The sequence below is a fragment of the Juglans microcarpa x Juglans regia genome, chromosome 7D (assembly GCF_004785595.1).
Source record: "Juglans microcarpa x Juglans regia isolate MS1-56 chromosome 7D, Jm3101_v1.0, whole genome shotgun sequence".
NCBI lineage: Eukaryota > Viridiplantae > Streptophyta > Magnoliopsida > Fagales > Juglandaceae > Juglans > Juglans microcarpa x Juglans regia.
In genome coordinates, this window is record NC_054606.1 from 24,145,145 (window position 1) to 24,156,018 (window position 10,874).

Sequence of the window (10,874 nt, forward strand, 5' to 3'; positions counted from 1 at the left end):
CATTCTTCTTTTTCTTCTTCTTCTTCTTCTTATTATTATATATATTACTTATTATTATTATTATTATTTTATTTTATTTTATTAACAAATAAAAGAGTATCCTCTCCCCCAAACATAATTTTCACATTGTTCTCAATGGGAAAGTAGAAGAAAAACGAAAGAAGAAAATGAAAGAATGTAAGAGATGCTACCTAGATATTTTTTTTTTAATTTTTTTTTTGGTCTTCCAATGGTTTAGAGGTGCTCACCCAAAAGAAAGTTTATGCCTTAAATTGACTAATATTAGTTGGAGCTAGTACTAAAAGTAAGAGATCTCCCTTTACCGGATATAAATGTTGATAAATATAGAAAAAGTTAGTGTTTATTTATTGAGGCAAAAGGCAAACACCCTACACAGATTTGTCCCTAAAGTTCTTATAGAAAAAATTGTTGCTCTAATCATTGCGAAAAAAAATGTACAATAAAAATGGACACATCAAGGGTTGTGCAACCTTGTGTTCGGAGGAGATATTCTTTCAAGTATTTAGGCCCTAGCATAAAGTTTGACTTTTAAGATGAGAGACAATCTCTTGAAAGTATCTATAAAAAGAAATTAAAAAAGAGGATGAAAATATATATATATATATATATATATGATTCCTTAAGGTTAGTATTCACTCACACACTCACATGAACTTTGTTATTGATGAACTTATGAGGTATAGACAACCATTGTGATTGTTGCAAATGAGGGAGTGCATTTTATTTTGTGGTGTGAGAGACTCTATGCCTAGACATCTGATGCACTTGAGCATTTTTTTTTTTGCCATTTAAATTTTCACTTTTTCTTTTGGCTTATTGAGTTTGTTGATATATATATATATATACACACGCACATACACACACACATAATATATATATATATATATATTTTGGAATATCTTTAAGCATTCTAGTGGCATAAGTTTGAAATGTGTGTTTTTAATAGATGTTTTAAGTCTTAGTGGCACTCTAAGTCATGGGCTCGTGCTTGGCACCTTTGTGACTTAAGTGGTCTAGCATTTTGATAGACGCTCACCCCCCCCCCCTCCATTCCGATACTTTCTCTCATCACATCTCCACTCCCACGTCTCTCTCACTCTTTGTGCCCTAGCCAAATACTACGTTGCACGTCTCTCGTGCTTTAGAGTTAATTGCGTGTTCAAAATCGAGAAGACCTAATCATCTACACGATTCTCAACCATGGTAAGTGCCCTACTCATTTAGCTCCTCTTCCTTTTTACTTCTAGGGCTCGGCACACACTTATTTTGGGGTCATTGGAATGTGGTTTGATTTGTGAGTTGAGAGTTAGAGTTTTGATGTTTGGGATGTGAAGAAGTGTAGTCTCTAAAGTGGATCTACTTTGTTAATGTATTTAGGATGGATTTTGGTGGGTTACGACATAATACATTTCGGGTTTCATGAGTTGCCCACCATGTGTTTGATTTTTTGTCTAAACCAAACTATTTCATTCATCTGTTCATGATTTTACATGCATTCATACTCATATATTAGTTTTATTTAATGCATGAAAGGTTGAGACATGAGGAGGTTGTTAATCATGTTTATCCTTTATTTTCATCTCAGCACATCTAAGGTCAATTTTTATCATTCTAACACTAACAGAAAGTATGTGCCTTCTCAGATGAGATTTAAAGAGTGTGCTAAGAAGAAGAAATGTACTCAGGATCCCTCACCTAAGAATTCCTCGAGACGGGAAGAACCTCCAATGAATCAACCAAGTGTTCAAACTGGTCAATCTTCTCTCCCTGAAGATTGACAACTTTGCTGCAAAGTGGAAGGCCTGCCAATCAAAGCTTGAGCAACAAGTTGTTGTAGTACATTTTGATTGCATACAAACAAATGACAGACCGGTTCAACTTTCCTTGAATGTGCAACAAGTAATGGAGAGCGTTATGGATTTAGATGTGGAGTAGGCACCCCTTGATAGATTGATAAAAAACAGGGGAGTATGAATGAGGGGAAGTGCAGCAGCAAAGGGGGAGCAGGAGTAGATAACTCTTATCTTTTGATTTCATCTTAATTTAGTAGTTTTTGAAATTAATCTGGGTTGTAGTCTGTTTTCCTGCATGTTTTGATTTAGTTTTGTTTGCTAAACATGTTTTGATGGTGACTAATGTTAGTCAATTTTCTAGATCAGTATTTTTGCTCATGATTATTGTCTTGGATTTTCTACTTGTTTTCTTGGTTTGCTTTTTGTGCTTTTGGCAGGTTTATATTACATTCATCAAGTTGGTTTTGTCATCAATTTGCCAAAGGGAGAGAGATCGTAGATACAAGAGTTTGGTTAGGACCAGTTGACTAAGAGCATTAGTAGTGTATTCAACAAAGTTTGACCAAATTTAGCTAGAGAATTCACTTTTATAAATTTAACTAGTTACTTTTCAATAACACTAAATAACAGACTCTCCAAATCTTTCACTATTCTATTAAAATGTGGATTTTAATTTTTTATTTATTTTAATTCTAATTGTAATTTAAATATTTATTCGTTATTAAGAAAGTACAAATTAATTTTCCAGTGTTCATATTATTCCTAACAGATATAATTTTCTAATGGTTTTTTTAAATTTTTTTTTTTTTTTTACCAATAGTCAGATCCTTTCAATTGTGGGAGACATCAACGACTATTGTTCCTTCATTTGAAGTTGTTGTTCTTTCATCTTTCTCAACTCTTGGCATAAAGAATATCAGCTGAAGTTGTTGTTCATTCGTCTTTCTCTTCTTGCGCGGGAGTAAGATGAATTTTTCTTTATCTGTCCTTCTTGCGTGGGAGGAACAGCAGGCAGCAGGAAGAAAATTGTTTATAGTGAAAATAATATTTCTCGGGCTGGCTAAGATTTGGACAGTGAACAAATCTTGAGCAAAAATTATTGTTTATTTATTGAGTCCATTATAGTGGATTTTTGTGTAACCTAGCTAAACTTTAGCCAACATTTGGCTAAGTTAAGTCCACTACTAGTGCTCTAAGATGATAGAGTTTATCTTATCTTTGGTTTAGTAATTAGGATGAATGTAATATATTTTAATTTTATCTATAACTATTTTAAGTTTATCTAGAAGTTATTAGGAAGTGTTTTAGATAAGTCAAGAGTATGAAAATCGAGTTCCAAGGATTCTGTAATATCCAGAGAAGAGTTTGAATGATAAACTGCTATTGCTGAGAAGATTTAGTACCAGGTGTCAACATCCTATCGGAAGAGTTTCTCGCGACAGAGTCACTTTGTTAGCAAAGTCTTACTGCAATTCAAACTACTTTCAGATTATTTATTTACAGGGATCCGATTGGATTAGAGGATCACTAATTTCGGCTTGGAGATATTTGATAGTATATTCCGAGTACTTATGTGTGAGAAAATTCTATTTTCTTGTTATTTTTCTCTTTTAAAGTGTGATCGTGCTCCATGTTAGAGATTGAGTGATTGTGTTTCAGCCACTAGATTTTCTGAAGAAAAGCCCATATTTGAAGATCGACAGAGATTTTGGTTGCTACTGCGGTACAGATAAACAGGTCATTTGTCATTTCAAGTAAGAGAGTCAATTGACAAAGGTTTTGTAATCAAAACTTGCATGTAATTGATTTTCAAATAATACAATTGACTTTTCTGGATTTGGCTGCCTTGTAGGGTTTTACCTTTAAAGAGTTCTTTAAAGGGTTTCCCTTTGATATCAAGATTGGTCTTAAGCAATTTATTTTCTTTATGTTATTGCTTTATTATTATTAAATAATCACATAATTGACAATTAACCAATTTGTTGAGTGAATTGGTAAAACTGTGTTAAAATACAGGAGTACTTTTGATAATTTCATACATGTTCATTATAAATACAAAGAAAGCCCGTGTCACATATGAGTAATTCTCCTTTCGAGGAAAGCTGGGGTCTTATATTACAATCTCTCTTGCCCAGATTAATCAGATTTGGGATTTTATTCATCACACCATTCCTTTACAATCCAAGAGCATTTACAAACATTTTTTTGATGCTTTGTTAAATACACTTGTTAAATCATATTTTTTCCTTTTTTCCTTACTATGAATAACCAAGCATTTCAAATCAGTGGATTAATTACTATAATTTCAAGGGAGCGAGATAGTAGTGCTGCGAACAAAATGCTGGAAATTATATGTAATATTACGTGATCATGAGAAAGGCTAGCCAAGGACTCTTACGTGTGTGTGTGTGTGTGTTATTAGAAAATAAATAGAAGAATGACACAGTCTCTCGCAATAGCAGCATTACAATTCAACAATTAAATCAAGACCCAGTTGTACCAATAAGTCACGTGAGTCATGTGGGGTGAAATTATTTACTCTGCTAGGGTTTCTTTCAGGGGGATGCCAGCTGCAGGGGCCCTAAAGGGTCCCCTGCCTTCAAGGCCTCGATCGTTCGCTGAAACAGTCTCCCAAACTGCGATTTTACTACCTGTAGTGGATATACCATTGCGTGCCCCGTAGTCCATTTGGGCGGAAACTTATATTAATTTCTCAAAGAAGGAACTGGACAGATCTGCTCAACCATTCCAATATTCGCTGGTGATGAAATTTCTCCATTAACGTCCATCTTTGAACGTAATCTGAGCCTTCATTCGCAATAGATGGGGGCTGGTTTCTCAACTGGTTGTCTCTAGCATGCGGACTCCATGACATGTGTTTCTCATATTTGCAAAAAAGGAGGATTTCTACAAAGCTTTCACGTGGGAGGCTTGTGACATCGAAGGTACGTCCTATCGTCTATTCAAATGGTCTACTGATTTTTTTGAAGAAAAGGAACCATCATTGGTCCATGTTTGGGTATTTTTTTCCTTGTTTGCCTCCCAATTTTTACCATGAGGATTTTTTGCGTAATCTTGTGTTGCCAATGGAGAATTACTTACGTGGTGATAACAGCACGAGGTGTGCTATTCGGACAGATGGATTGAGAGTATGTATCAAGATGGATGCATTGCTGAAGCCAATTGAGGGTTTCTAGATTGGTATTCCGAGGGCCCCTCTAAGTCGATTTCAATCTGTGATTTATGAGACTCTACCAGCATATTGCCCTTGTTGCAATATGCAAGGGCATAATGCCAGTACATGTAAAAAAGCAGAAGTAGATAATAGAAAAGGTGAGGAAGGAAAGAAGAGGGCGGTTTTTGGTGGGAGAAGATGGGAAAAGAAAGGCCCTGTAACATGGGAAAAGATGGCTGGAAATCTGATACTAAACCCAGAAAATAATGTGGTCCTCAAAGAGAAAACCAGAAATTTAAATGATATTGCTTTGGTTGGAGAATCAAGTGTGCAAATAGACATCGAAGGGGTAGAAAATAATTCTAACTTTGATAAGGAAGGTATGAAAAAGGAAGATACTATACTGATTGAAGAATTAGAAGAGGGGGAATTAGAGCAGAAAAATGAATATGTTGGTGTACAAATTAGCCCTCAAGTAGAGTTGGTAGATGGATGCCCTATCCTATTGCAGAAAGATTGTGTTACTTTGGAGTCTAACTTGGCTGTCCTCAAGGAAGTATAACTGTAGGGGATTGGATCATATGTACCTGTTACAGGCACACAAGAGGGAGACTTGCTGATTTATGTGGTAAAGTGATCTCTATCAGATTCTGAAGAACTAAATGAATTGGAAAATCTACAAAAAGAACATGATATTTGCTCAGATAAAGAAGGGGAAGTGGAAAAAAAGAAAAAGAAAAAGAGGAGCTCTATTAGGGTCAACTCCAAACTGGACTTATGAATCCAATACTGTATTGGAATTTAAGAGGGCTTGGTACCTCTAGAAAACACTTGTTAAAAATGATAAAGAGTCATAAATCGAGTGTGGTAGCTGTGGCTGAACCTTTCGTTGGTAAACATGGGATGAGTTGACTTCAACAACGTATGGAGTTTGGGGGTTGTCTTTCAAATGAGGGAGATGGAGGGAAATTATGGGTGATGTGGAAAACCAATAGAAGTATAGTTGAGTCTTATACTACAGGTCAAAGTATAACAATATTAGCTAAAGAGAAGGATAAGCAAGTGGCTATTACTTTTGTATATGCTACATGCTTATATCTGGATTGTAGAGAGCTATGGGAAGATTTGAGTAGCGTGCGTACTGGTAACACACCTTGGATCATCATGGGAGATTTTAATATCATTCGTAATGATGGCGAGAGGATTGGAGGGAGGCCTAGATCAAATATTGCAATGGGAGAATTTAATGATTTCATTGATGCGGTGGGATTGGTTGAAGTGATTTATGAAAGAAATATGATGTCATGGTGCAATAGACAACAAAGTAGAGCTCGAAGTTGGGCAAGGCTGGATCGAATCTTGGTAAATTCTTCCTCGTTGCTAGATTTTCTAGGAGTGTTGCTTTCTTATTTGCTGAGACAAAATTCGTTCGCCTTTGGTAGTATCTTGGAGCAAAGAAATAAGTCGTATGGATTTATTCCTTTTAAGTTCTAACAAATGTGGATCTCTCATGAGCTTTTCCATAATTGTGTGCGAGATGCTTGGGGCAAAACTCAGTTTGGCCATGGCATGGTTAGGTTGGAAAAAAAACTAAAATACCTAAAAGGGGTGTTGGGTGATGAATAAAGAAGTGTTTGGTTGGACACGTGATCATATTCAACAGCTTGAGGAGAGGATAGTTTGTTTGGAAGAATAACTTCAGTTTGGTTTCTCTGAAGACATGGAACTTGATTTGTTGGCCTCGAAGGCTAAGTTACACACTTGGGTTAGTAGGGAAGACCTGCCTTTCTCAGTAGGTAAAACAAAAACAGCTTGGGAAGGGGGAAGGAAACTCCCATTTCTTTCGTGCTTTAACCTCAAAATATCACAGGGCGGTAAGAGAGATGAAAATAGGGGAGGATAGATGGTTGAAGACCCTGGAAGAAATCCATTTGGGGGCTGTTGATTATTTTTAGAATTTCCTGGTAGCTTTTACTCCTCGGGCCTTACCTGATATATCTTGTATAGTTTCACCTGTGGTGAGCTCCTTGTATAATCGACAGATTCTTGAGAGTCTTTCAATCCAAGAGATAAAGGAAGCTGTTTTCTCCACTCCAGTTGATAGTAGCCCAGGTCTGGATGGGTTTGGCTCTAGTTTCTATAAATCATGTTGGGAGATTATAGCGGATGATGTTGTAGCAGCTGTCTATGACTTCTTCAAAGGTAACCTGCTGCCTAGAGGGTTCTCCTATTCTTTTTGGTCCTCATTCCAAAGGTTGAGAACCCAAAAGGTTTTGAAAAATTTCAACCCATAAGTATTTGCTCAGTATTTTATAAAATCTACACAAAGATATTAGTGGGTCGACTATCCTCATGCTGCCCCGAATAGTTTCCCAAGATCAAGGAGCCTTTATTAAAGGGAGAAGCATCCTTGCGAACATCAATTTGACACAGGAGATGGTTCAGTCTATTTATAAACCTGTCAGAAGTTAGAATATTTTCCTGAAAATTGATATGGCTAAAGCATATGATAGTGTGGATTGGGAGTTCCTAATTCATGTCTTGTCAACGTTTGGGTTTTCTCATCTAGTTTGTAGTTTGATTCGACTATGTATCTCCTCCCTTTGGTTTTCTATGGTTATGAATGGTAATCCTAAAGGCTACTTTCAAGGGGACTGTGGTCTGAGACAAGGGGATTCTATGTCCCCTTATCTTTCTATTGTTGTGGAAGAGATTCTCTCAAGGTTGCTGAAGAAACAATTTTAAGAAGGAAAAATAAGGCCATTTTATCACCCTAGAGTGGCTCCCATTATCTCTCATCTATTGTACGCGAATGATATCGTGATTTTTGCAAATGGTAGTAAAGAATCTCTCCGCTCTATTTCTGAGACGCTTGCGGTATATGAAGGTTGGTTCGGACAGGTGGTGAGTAAAGAAAAATCTTTCTATGTTCTTCTCTAAATATATATCCCCAACAAGACGAAGGGAGCTATTGGGACTCACTGGTTTTTCAGAGGGATCTTTTCCTTTCAAGTATCTGGGGATACCGATCATAGATGGAAGATTAAAGGCTTCTCAGTTTCAGGAGTTGGTGGGGAAAATTCAGGGGAAAATTGGAGGTTGGTCGGCCCGTTTATTGTCCAATGGAGCTAGATTACTACTCATCAGGCATGTGCTCAATAGTATCCCTATTCATCTCCTTTCCATCTTGCAAATACCAAATTCTGTCATAGCAAATATCAACAAGTCCTTAGTATTTTTTCTAGGGCTATAAGGATGGGAAACCAAAAAAACATTGGAGAGCTTGGAATAAAATATGTAAGCCAATTGAGGAAGGGGCATTAGGGTACAGGTCCTTCAGGACACTCAAAAAGCTCTACATATGAAATTTGTATGGAGGCTGCTAACGAAAAACTCTCTATGGTCAAGATCTTTTAAGGCGAAATATGTGAAAAAGGATCATGTTTCCTTAATAAATCCGAATAAAGGAAGTCGGTTTTGGAAAATGGTATTAAGAAGTATTCCATCCATCCTAGAAAAATCAAAATGGAGACCAAGAGAAGGTGTGGTATCCTTTTAGTTTGATAAGTGGTTAGGAGAGGAGACTCTTAGGGAGATTTAACCAATTAATGGTAGTCCGGGTCTAAAGTTGAAAGAGTGCAGGCTGAATGATGAATGGGACATAGATCTTCTAACTAGTCTTGTTAGCATCCAAAAAGCAGGAGAAATTGTTCAATTTTTGAGTCGCCAAAACGAAGGAGTGGATATGCTTATCTGAACGGCTAAGGAGGATGGGATCTTTACTACAAAAAGTGCATGGGAGGTTGTGAGGGTTAAAGTTCCCAAACTTACTTGGGCCCCATGGATATAGCATCCGAGTCTCCCAAAAAATACTGCTATTACCATGTGGAAAAGTATCAACAATGCGCTAAGTGTAGATGACTATATTAGATGTACATGTATTCCTATTGTTTCATAGTGTGATTGTTGTGTAAGAGGAGGATATGAGGACCCTAACCATGTTTTGGCTACCAGTGAGGTGGCTAAGGAAATATGGGAGAGATGTGCTAAATAGATAGGATTGCCTAGGAGACAGTTCCAAAGCTGGTACAAGGTGGTGCAAGTTTGGTTTAACAAAGCTTCCAAGTCCAGTACAAAAATGTCAATTAATCGGTATAATCTCATCTATAGTCACTTGGCAGTTGTGGCTAAGAAGATGTAGTGTGAGAATGGAAGGAAGACGTATTAACATAGAGGAAACTTGGAGACAAATAAAATACTAGATTGAGAAATTAAGTGAAAATATTAAGGCTCTTGACATTCCATCTAAAGTCCCAAAGGTGAAACTTGTTTTGTTCGTTGCCTAGAAGAGACCACGTTCGGGTTGGTATAAACTAAATGTTGATGGGAGTAGCAGAGGTAATCCTAGTTTGAAAGGGGTTGGAGGGGTAGTCAAAAATGAATCTGGGAGGTTGATTGCAATGTTTGCATCTTCTGTTGGGCACGACACAAACACGAGTGCTGGATTTTTATCACTTCTACATGGACTCAGAATTATTCAGCATAAACTTATTACAAGAGTGGAGATAGAGATGGACTCTCAAGTGGTTATTAATTGGATCAAATCTTCTTCTTATGGTGTTTGGTACCTTGAAGAATTTTGGGAGGAACTTCAGTCTCTGTTACAACAACTTTCATTCAATTTACAGCATATCTATAGGCAAGGAAACTCAGCTGCTGACTTCCTTGCAAGGCTGGGATCCCAAGGTATTACTAAAAATTGGGAGTCAATGGCTTCAATTCCCCATCTATTGAGAGGTGTCCTCCGCACTGATAGGCTTGGGTTACTTCAGATTAGATGATTTTGTTGTTTTTGCCGTTATTGGAGTTCTCTAGTTTTAGGCTTTTCTTGTGCTTTCTGGTTTATGATGTTGTTGTTCTCTCTGAACTAAGTTTTCTTACAATCTGCTATGTAATTACTAGTTTCCCTCCACCTTAAGAGAGGATATATATATATATATATATAATCTAGGGGTTCTGTTCCCTTTTGAGAAAAGAAAAAAATGGAATAGCATTGAAGCCTTATCATAACGACCCCTGCGTACATAGGTCCTCTATGATTAAACGAAGAAGAGAATCCCTGTAGCAACTAGCTGTGGTTTGAGGCTTGCAGCATATTCATGGGGGTAAAAGAGGTTGGGCGAGAAAGCGGTGCTGATGTCGGCAAACCTTATCATGTTAGTATGCTCACCCCAATGACTTCAATATACAAGGTCTTTTGGACTTTGGAAGTATAATCAAGAACAGTGTTAGGGCGAGAAGTAATAAATGTTTAACATTTCGTAATGAGTAATGTTACAGTCATGGGATGTACGTACGCAGTAGAAATCTTGTGTAGATGTAAGAGTTTGACTAGGACTAGATGACTAAGTTAATAAGTTTAGATAAGATTAGGTGACTAAAATAATAGATTTCAATATCTTATTTTTGGTTTTGTAATTTGGATGAATGTAAAATACTTTAACTTTATCTATAACTATTTTGAGTTTATCTAAAAGTTATTAGGAAGTGTTTTAGATAAGTCAAGAGTGTGAAAATTGAGTTCCAAGGGTTCTGTAATTATTTAGAGAAGAGTTTGAATGGAAAACTACTATTGTTGAGAAGATTTAGTGCCAAGTGTCAGCATTTTGTCAGAAAAGTCTCTCGCGACAGAGTCGCTCTATCAGTAGAGTTCTACTGCAACTCAAATTGCTTTCAGATTATTTATTTAAAGGGATTCGATTGGACTAGAGGATCACTGATTTTGGCTTGGAGATATTTGAGAGTATATTCCAAGTACTTATGTGTGAGAAAATTTTCTTGAGAAATTTTTAGTTATTTTTCTTTATTCAAGTGTGACCGTGCTC

At 36.7% G+C, this 10,874-nt stretch overlaps 1 protein-coding gene across 1 annotated transcript in view; it reads left to right on the forward strand.

The window, feature by feature from the left end:
• LOC121238285 (linoleate 13S-lipoxygenase 2-1, chloroplastic-like) overlaps nt 1–10,874 on the forward strand; it is a 94,462-nt gene that overhangs the window by 38,215 nt on the left and 45,373 nt on the right. The gene's annotated exons all lie outside the window — the stretch shown is intronic.